The sequence below is a fragment of the Hordeum vulgare genome, chromosome 5H (genome assembly GCF_904849725.1).
Source record: "Hordeum vulgare subsp. vulgare chromosome 5H, MorexV3_pseudomolecules_assembly, whole genome shotgun sequence".
NCBI lineage: Eukaryota > Viridiplantae > Streptophyta > Magnoliopsida > Poales > Poaceae > Hordeum > Hordeum vulgare.
Genome location: NC_058522.1, coordinates 505,172,467 through 505,181,086, shown reverse-complemented (window position 1 = coordinate 505,181,086; position 8,620 = coordinate 505,172,467).

The following is an 8,620-nucleotide window of genomic DNA, read 5'->3' as shown; positions in this document are numbered from 1 at the left end:
AGGGCCGCAAGCCAATGAGCGCGGCACCCTCGGTCCCTGGGCCCGACAGTAACCCCGGGCCCACGTCATGCACGACTCTGCCCCACGGGAGGGGCGAAGTGACGCGGGCCTGGCTCGATGCATGGCGCCCAGCGGGTCGTGGGACTCTTATTCTTCCTGAAACACTTCGGGAACCGCCCCCCGGTGAGTTGATGTAAAGCTTGTGTGCAGCGCCGGTCATCATAGCTCTTGACCAACACCACCCACTTGCACCATCCTTCGTGTGTAAGATTGCTCCTCTGTGGCTAGGTTGTCGCTCTGCATCGTGCCTTGCTCAATGAGCCCTGCCGCGAGGCGCCCTCCTCCAGACTTTGCATGCTTGTCAGATCGTGCTTGGCCCCGCACGAGGGGCCCACCACCGAAGGTCTTGGTGAAGCGGCCGAAGGCCCCGGTAAGATGGCATGCGTGGGGGCAGGCCTGTGATACGTCTCCAACGTATCTATAATTTTTTATGGTTCCATGCTATTATCTTGTAAACCTTGGATGTTTTATATGCATGAATATGCTATTTTATATCTTTTTTGGGACTAACCTATTAACTCAGTGTCAAGTGCCAGTTTCTGTTTTTTCCGTGTTTTGACCCTTTTTCAGACGGAGTCCAAATGGAATAAAACTTTGTGATGATTTTTTTGGATCAAAAGAGACCCCCGAAGCTTTGGAAGAAGGCGAGAAGAGCCATGAAGGAGTCACAAGCCCATGAGGCGCGCCCCCCTAGGCCGCACCTAGCAGGCTTGTGACCTCCTCGCGGGCCCAACCGACGTAATTCCACCGCTATAAATTCCTATAAATTCAGAAACCCCCAAAAAGAAACCTAGATCGGAAGTTCCGCCGCCGCAAGCCTTTGTAGCCACCAAAAACCAATCTGGAGCCCGTTCCGGCACCTTGCCGGAGGGGGAATCCATCTCCGGTGGCCATCTTCATCATCCCGGCGATCTCCATGATGAGGAGGGAGTAGTTCTCCCTCGGGGCCGAGGGTATGTACGAGTAGCTATGTCTTTGATCTCCCTCTCTCGTGTTCTTGAGATGTCTTGATCTCGATGTACCGCGGGCTTGGCTACTATAGTTGGATCTTATGATGTTCTTCCCCCTGTCCCTTCTTGTAATGAATTGAATTTTCCCTTTGAAGTTATCTTATTGGATTGAGTCTTTGACAACACTTGATGTATGTCTTGCACGTGTCTATCTGTGGTGATCAACTTGCGGGTTTGTGACATTGGGAACCTATGCATATGGGTTGGCACACGTTTGGATATTCATGTGAGTACTCGATGTATGTTTTGGTGATCAACTTGCGGGTTTCGTGACATTGGGAACCTATGCATATGGGTTGGCACACGTTTTGACTCTCCGGTAGAAACTTCGGGGCACTCTTTGAAGTTCTATGTGTTGGTTGAATAGATGCTTGTGAGATTGTGTGATGCATATCATATAATCATGCCCACGGATACTTGAGGTGACAATTGAGTATCTAGGTGACATTAGGGTCTTGGTTGATATGTATCTTAAGGTGTTATTCTAGTACGAACTCTATGAAAGGTTGAACGGAAAGAATAGCTTCGTGCTATTTTACTACGGACTCTTGAATAGATCGATCAGAAAGAATAACTTTGTGGTGGTTTCGTACCCGACAATAATCTCTTTATTTGTTCTCCGCTATTAGTAACTTTGGAGTGACTCTTTGTTGCATGTTGAGGGCTAGTTATATGATCCAATTATGTTATAATTGTTGAGAGAACTTCACTAGTGAAAGTATGAACCCTAGGCCTTGTTTCCACGCATTGCAATATTGTTCGTGCTCACTTTTACTACTAGTTACCTTGCTGTTTTTGTAATTTCAGATTACAAAAACCTATATCCACCATCCATATTGCACTTGTATCACCATCTCTTCGCCGAACTAGTGCACCTATACAACTTACCATTGTATTGGGTGTGTTGGGGACAAAAGAGGCTCTTTGTTATTTGGTTGCAGGTTGCTTGAGAGAGACCATCTTCATCCTACGCCTCCTGTGGATTGATAAACCTTAGGTCACCTACTTGAGGGAAAATCGTTACTGTCCTACAAACCTCTGCACTTGGAGGCCCGACAACGTCTACAAGGAGAAGGTTGTGTAGTAGACATCAAGCTCTTTTCTGGCGCCGTTGCCAGGGAGGTTAGCGCTTAAAGGTATATCTTTAGATCTTGCAATCAAATCTTTTTGTTTCTTGTTCTTTCTCTAGAAAACTACAAAAAAATGGAATTGAGGATGCCTCATATGCTCCACCTTTTCAATGTCTTTCGTGAGCATGACGGGAAGGAAAATTGTGCTCAAGTGTTGAAAGAAGAATTACATAGAATGCTTGGCATAGAATATGTGAATGATGAGCATGATTGCAATGTTCTTAGCATGAATTCTTTGAATACCCATGATGCTAATGATATGCAAACCCACAAGCTTGGGGATGCTATATTTGATGAAGATGATCTTTTTAGTTCTTCCACTTTGAATGATCAAAATCATTTTGATGAAAGCACCCCCTATCTATGATGATTATTGTGAGGATACTTATGCTATAAAGAAGAGGGATGATAAAACTTGTCATACTCTCGAGAACCCCTTTGCTAAACCTTGATTTTTCATTGTGGACACAATTTGTAGTGCTCAAGTCTTTTACGATACTCCCACTACTATTCTTGAGAATAGATTTCCTTATGTGGAGAGTAGTAAAATTCCTATGCTTGTAGATCATCAAAAGAAAGCCTTAGGTTCTGGTTATATTGTTGAATTCATTCATGATGCTACTAAAAATTACTATGAGAGAGTATCATATGCTTCTACTTATTGAAATAGTATCAAGCTTACTCTCCATGTGTTGAAATTTTTGAAGCTATGCTTGTTTTGCCTTCCTATGCTAGTTGATTCTTGCTGCAATAAGTTTTTTGATCACAAAATCCCTGTGCATAGGAAGTGGGTTAGACTTAAATGTGCTAGCCATATGATCCATGATGCTTCCATTATGTTTCAATTGTTATCTTTTATGTGAGCATCATTGAAATCATGATGCCTAGCTAAGGGCGTTAAACAATAGCGCTTGTTGGGAGGCACCCCAATGAATTTATTTTTGCTTTTTGCTTTCTGTTTTGTTTTGTACACACCATCATAATTCTTTTATGATTGTGTTTTTTGTGTTTTATTTTGTGTTTGTGCCAAGTAGAACCTTTATGATTGGTTTTGGGTGATAGTTGTTTAATCATGCTGAAAAAGACAGAAACTTTCTGCTCACGAAATTATTTTTAGTTTCTATCCAGAAAGTGAATTTGAGTTTATTCTTTTTGCTGCTGATTTATATGCAATTTTTCATAATTTTTGGAGGTGCATAAGTATGGTTCTCATTCAGATCATTACAGAATGTTCTGTTTTTGACAGATTATGTTTTCAATACATAGTTTGCTTGTTTTGGTGTTTCCATAGATTATTTTGAGTAATATAAATTGTGGAAATAGTAAGATACATTATTCATTGTGTGAAAATAATTATGAGTCTTGTCTTGACAGTACCCAAGTGATTGATTTGCTCGTTATCATACTAACCCATCTCACGAAGTTCCGTTAAGTTTTGTGTTGTGAAGTTTTCACGTTTTGGGTAGAGTTTCCATGGACTATGAAACAAGGAGTGGCAAGAGCCTAAGCTTGGGGATGCGCAAGGCATCCCAAGACATATTCAAGGATACCAAAAAGCATAAGCTTTGGGATGCCCCGGGAAGGCATCCCCTCTTTCGTCTTCAATCCATCGGTAACTTTACTTGGGGCTATATTTTTATTCACCACATGATATGTGTTTTGCTTGGAGCGTCATTTTATTTTCTTTGAATAAGGTACTTAGGATCTGAAATTCTTAGTTGGGAGAGTCTCCACATAGCCAAATAGTTGTTCAACTACTCATTGAGCTTCACTTATATCTTTTGGAGTAGTTTGTCTTTTGCTCTAGTGCTTCACTTATATCTTTGTATAGCATTGCAATGGTTCTATTTTATAGAACTAGTTGAACTCTCGTTCTTCACTTAGATCATTTTGAGAGTCTTAAACATCATGGTACCTTGCTTAGGTTATGAATCTAGTCCTAATACGATAGGCATCCAAAGAGGATAAAAACCTTCATATTCATGTGCATTGATTAGTAAGAGAAGTTTGATTCCTCTCAATTGGTTTTGAGATATGGATATGGTAATATTAGAGTTATGCTAGTAGGGTGTTGTGAATCTAGAAATACTTGTGTTGAACTTAGTGATTCTCGTAGCATGCACGTATGGTGAACCGCTATATTAGGAAGTCGGAGCATAATTGATTTATTGTCTGTCATCCTTTGTGTGGCGGTCGGGATCGCGTGATGGTTAACACCTACTAACCCTTCCCCTAGGAGTATGCGTTTAGCACTTTGTTTTGATTACTAATAAAAACTTTTGCAATAAGTATATGAGTTCTTCATGACTAATGTGAGTCCATGGTATAGATGCACTTTCACCTTCCACCATTGCTAGCCTCTCTAGTGCCGCGCAACTTCCGCGGGTGCACAAACCCACCATATACCTTCCTCAAAACAGCCACCATACCTACCTATTATGGCATTTTCATAGCCATTCCGAGATATGTTGGCATGCAACTCCCACCGTTCCGTCTCATGACTTGTGCCGTCACTTTCATATTGCCAATGCATGATCGTAAGATAGCTAGCGAGATGTTTCAACGTCATACGCTAAGCTAGATCGTTGCACAATCCGGTACACTGCCGGAGGCATTTCATATAGATTCATCATTGCTCTAAGTATTGAGTTGTGAGTAAATAAAAGTGTGATGATCATCATTATTAGAGTATTTTCCCATGTGAGGAAATAAAAAAAGAGGCCAAAGATGCCCACCAAAAAAATGAAAAGAGGCCAAAGAGCCCAAACAAAAAAAGAGAGAAAAAGAGAGAAGGGACAATGCTACTATCTTTTTCCACACTTGTGCTTCAAAAAGCACCATGTTCTTCATGATGGAGAGTCTCTTGTTTTGACACTTCCATATACTAGTGGGAATTTTCATTATATAACTTGGCTTGTATATTCCAATGATGGGCTTCCTCAAAATTGCCCTAGGTCTTCGTGAGCAAGCAAGTTGGGTGCACACCCACTAGTTATCCTTTTGAGCTTTCACACACTTATAGCTCTTGTGCATCCGTTGCTTGGCAATACCTACTCATTCACATTGATATCTATTGATGGGCATCTTCATAGCCCATTGATACGCCCAGTCAATGTGACCATCTCCTCCTTTTTGCCTCACAACCCCCACCACACTCTATTCCACCTATAGTGTTATATCCATGGCTCACACTCATGTATTGTGTGAGAGTTGAAAAAAGTTTGAGAAAGTAAGAGTGCAAAAACAATTATTTGGCCAATACCGGGGTTGTGCATGATTTAAATTCGTTGTGTGGGGATGATGGAGCATAGCCACACTATATGATTTTGTAGGGGTAACTTTCTTTGGCCTTGTTATTTCGAAAGTTCATGATTACCTTGCTAGTTTGATTGAAGTATTATTGTTTTCATGTCAATAGTAAACTATTGTTTTGAATATGAACATTCATGCCACAAGAAAGAAATTACAAAGGACAAATATGTTAGGTAGCATTCCACATCAAAAGTTCGGTCTTTATCACTTCCCTACTCGAGGACGAGCAGGAGTTAAGCTTGGGGATGCTTGATACGTCTCCAACGTATCTATAATTTTTTATGGTTCCACGCTATTATCTTGTAAACCTTGGATGTTTTATATGCATGAATATGCTATTTTATATCTTTTTTGGGACTAACCTATTAACTTAGTGCCAAGTGTCAGTTTCTGTTTTTTCCGTGTTTTTGACCCTTTTTCAGACGGAGTCCAAATGGAATAAAACTTTGCGATGATTTTTTTTGGACCAAAAGAGACCCCCGATGCTTTGGAAGAAGGCCAAAAGAGCCACGAGGGAGTCACAAGCCCATGAGGCACGCCCCCCCCCCCTAGGCCACACCTAGCAGGATTGTGACCTCCTCGTGGGCCCAACCAACGTAATTCCACCGCCATAAATTCTGGTAAATTCAGAAACCCCCAAAAAGAAACCTAGATCGGGAGTTCCGCCACCGCAAGCCTCTGTAGCCACCAAAAACCAATCTGGAGCCCGTTCCGGCACCCTGCCGGAGGGGGAATCCATCTCCGGTGGCCATCTTCATCATCCCGGCGATCTCCATGACGAGGAGGGAGAAGTTCTCCCTCGGGGCTGAGGGTATGTACGAGTAGCTATGTGTTTGATCTCTCTCTCTCTCGTGTTCTTGAGATGTCTTGATCTCGATGTACCACAGGCTTTCCTACTATAGTTGGATCTTATGATGTTCTTCCCCCTCTCCCTTCTTGTATTGAATTGAGTTTCCCCTTTGAAGTTATCTTATCGGATTGAGTCTTTGAGAACACTTGATGTATGTCTTGCATGTTTCTATCTGTGGTGATCAACTTGCGGGTTTGTGATATTGGGAACCTATGCATATGTGTTGGCACACGTTTGGATATTCATGTGAGTACTCGATGTATGTTTTGGTGATCAACTTGCGGGTTTCGTGACATTAGGACCCTATGCATATGGGTTGGCACACATTTTGACTCTCCGGTAGAAACTTCGGGGCACTCTTTGAAGTTCTATGTGTTGGTTGAATAGATGCTTCTGAGATTGTGTGATGCATATCGTATAATCATGCCCACGGATACTTGAGGTGACAATGGAGTATCTAGGTGACATTAGGGTCTTGGTTGATATGTATCTTAAGGTATTACTCTAGTACGAAGTCTATGAAAGATTGAACGGAAAGAATACCTTCATGCTATTTTACTACAGACTCTTGAATAGATCGATCAGAAAGAATAACTTTGTGGTGGTTTCGTACCCAACTATAATCTCTTCGTTTGTTCTCCGCTATTAGTAACTTTGGAGTGACTCTTTGTTGCATGTTGAGGGCTAGTTATATGATCCAATTATGTTATCATTGTTGAGAGAACTTCACTAGTGAAAGTATGAACCCTAGGCCTTGTTTCCACGCATTGCAATACTGTTCGTGCTCACTTTTACTACTAGTTACCTTGCTGTTTTTGTAATTTCAGATTACAAAAACCTATATCCACCATCCATATTGCACTTGTATCACCATCTCTTCGCCGAACTAGTGCACCTATACAACTTACCATTGTATTGGGTGTGTTCGGGACACAAGAGACTCTTTGTTATTTGGTTGCAGGGTTGCTTGAGAGAGACCATATTCATCCTACGCCTCCCGCGGATTGATAAACCTTAGGTCACCTACTTGAGGGAAAATTGCTACTGTCCTACAACCCTCTGCACTTGGAGGCCCAAAAACGTCTACAAGGAGAAGGTTGCGTAGTAGACATCAGCCCGCGGGCCAGGACCCGCTCCTCGAAGCCGGCCAACCACTATTGGAAATATGCCCTAGAGGCAATAATAAAATGGCTTTATCATATTTCCTTGTACATGATAATCGTCTATTGTTCATGCTATAATTGTATTAACAGGAAATAGTAATACATGTGTGAATAAATAGATCACAATGTGTCCCTAGCAAGCCTCTAGTTGGCTAGCTCGTTGATCAATAGATGATCATGGTTTCGTGATCATGGGCATTAGATGTCATTGATAACGAGAGCACATCATTGAGAGAATGACGTGATGGACAAGACCCAATCCTAAGTAAAGCACTAGATCGTATTGTTCGTATGCTAAATATTTTCTAATGTCAAGTGTCTTTTCCTTCGACCGTGAGATTGTGCAACTCCCGGATACCGTAGGAGTGCTTTGGGTGTATCAAATGTCACAACGTAACTGCGTGACTATAAAGGTGCACTACGGGTACCTCTGAAAGTGTCTGTTGGGTTGGTACGAATCAAGAGTGGGATTTGTCACTCCGTGTGACGGAGAGGTATCTCTGGGCCCACTCGGTAATACAACATCACACACAAGCCTTGCAAGCAATGTAACTTAGTGTAAGTTGCGGGATCTTGTATTACGGAACGAGTAAAGAGACTTGCCGGTAAACGAGATTGAAATAGGTATGCGGATACTAACGATCGAATCTCGGGCAAGTAACATACCGAAGGACAAAGGGAATGACATACGGGATTATACGAATCCTTGGCACTGAGGTTCAAACGATGAGCTCAACGTGACTAAGGAGTTGGTCACACAATGACGTGCTACGGAACGAGTAAAGAGACTTACCGGTGACGAGATTGAACAAGGTATAGGTATACCGACGATCGAATCTCGGGCAAGTTCTATACCGACAGACAAAGGGAATTATATACGGGATTGATTGAATCCTTGACATCGTGGTTCATCCGATGAGATCATCGTGGAGCAAGTGGGGCCCACCATGCGTAGATTCTATGCACGAGAGAACACAAAAGGTTGTGGGCGATTATTTGTCAATTGCTTGCTGCTACTAATCTTATTCTTTTCCGGCGGTATTGTGGGATGAAGCGGCCCGGACCGACCTTACACGTACGCTTACATGAGACTGG